A 1,791-nucleotide genomic window follows, 5' to 3' on the forward strand; every position below is an offset into this window, starting at 1 on the left:
AACAAAAACAAGGCTTTCCATGTGTGGGCAGTCCTGTCTTCCTCCTGCTGTGGTGCCACATTCCCCCATGGCATCCATCTGTCCTTACGTCTGGCTGGTGCCATGTCTCTCTGCAGTGCCCCCCAAGAAAGAGGCTTAGCCTGGGGCTAGCAAAAAGGCAGAGCAGAAAAAGGAGTTTACTGAAGATAAAACTTTTGGTCTAAAGAATAACAAAGGAGCAAAGCAACAGAAGTTTATCAAGGCTGTCACTCATCAAGTTAAATTTGGTCAACAAAATCCACATTAGCTGGCACACAGTGAAAGTGAGGCTGGGCGTGGTGGCGCACACCTGTAATCCCAGCACTCAGGAAGCTGAGGTATGAGGATCGCTGCGAGTTTGAGACCAGCCTGGGCTACAGAGTGAGCTCAAGGCCAGCCTGAACTGCATAGCGAGATCCTGTCTCAAAAAGACAAAAAATAAACAAACAAACTGAAGGTGAAAGAAGTTGAAGACAGATGACAAGAAGGAAGAATTGCACGAGCTAAACGAACTCTTTACACCTGTAGTCGCTGCTCAGAAAATAAGATGCAGATCCCAAATCTATGGCGTGAGCCTTCCCCAAGCAGGACAGTGTACTGAAGCAGCTGAATGCAAATGACCTGACTTCGGACAGAACACGTGAAAAACGAAGGTTTACATTGACGCAAGAGATGAAGTACTTGAAAAAGACGTAATGGATAACTGGGATGAGGAAAAGCTTGGAGGAGCAGTGAACAAGAAGCGCAGCGAGGTGAAAAGGAAAAGCCAAAACTCAAAGAGTCTACAAGCATTTCCCTGAAACTACTGAAAATAGCAAGTATGGCAGGTTTGGGGTGTGCCCTGGAGGGGTGTGTATGGTCATGCCCTTCCTCTTGGATTTGTGTTGATAAAGATAGAAAGAAAGAAGAGAAAGAACATGAAATTTCATTAGAAGTTCTCATTGAGAGAGAGCGAGAAAGAAGAGAAAGAACATGATTCATTAGAAGATCTCATTGAGAGAGAACATTCTGCCCTAGGTCCAAACGATACTAAAATCACTCTAGAATCTTCTCTCACATGGAAGAAAAGGAAAAGACAAGAAAAGATTGATAAACTAGAACAAGATATGGAAGGAAGGAAAGCCGACTTAAAGCAGGGAAGGCACTAGGGCTCGGGGTCTGGAGGTGTTTGAATTCTGCCCAGAACTGGTCAATGAGAAGGAGGAGGAGGAGGAAGCAGATGATAGGCACTACACTCAGGGAGCAGGTGGGGAAGAGGTCGATGATTCCATGAGCACAAATGATGTAGACTTAGTCTGTACACCCCAAGAGATGGCAATGAGACAGGCATCACTGTAGCCAGTCTCAAAAGATTCAACGTCTACACTTCAGATAAAGATGAAAACAAATTAAGCAAAGCTTCTGGAAGTAGGGCCCAAAATCGTGAGCAAGGTGACCTGGAGGACAACAAAGTGGAGGGACAGAAAAATGGAGCGATTGGGGCCATCTGTTGATTAAAATCTTTGTATTGGGGAAGATCTGGATGAACTGGGAGAATTAAACACACTTGATTTAGAAGAATGACAGCAAACAAGTGAAGGAAAACATTGAGTTGGCTCAGCATGTGTTGAAATTGATGACATTCATTTTTTTCACCTAGAATTCATTTCCCATTCCGATTCTGGAGGGCTTATTCTCCTCTACAAAAGGAGTATTCTCCCTACATCTTCTTTTCTGACTTTAATTTTGTTTTTGTTTTTGTTTTTTTTCCAGTACCAGGAATTGAACTCACAA

At 43.7% G+C, this 1,791-nt stretch overlaps 1 pseudogene; it reads left to right on the forward strand.

Moving 5' to 3' along the window:
• The first annotated feature begins 713 nt into the window (after positions 1-713).
• On the forward strand, positions 714-1,581 carry LOC102023592 (annotated as a pseudogene).
• Positions 1,582-1,791: the final 210 nt, after the last annotated feature.

This window comes from Chinchilla lanigera, unplaced genomic scaffold, assembly GCF_000276665.1.
Source record: "Chinchilla lanigera isolate Chin_1 unplaced genomic scaffold, ChiLan1.0 scaffold00078, whole genome shotgun sequence".
In the NCBI taxonomy this organism is placed as follows: Eukaryota; Metazoa; Chordata; class Mammalia; order Rodentia; family Chinchillidae; genus Chinchilla; species Chinchilla lanigera.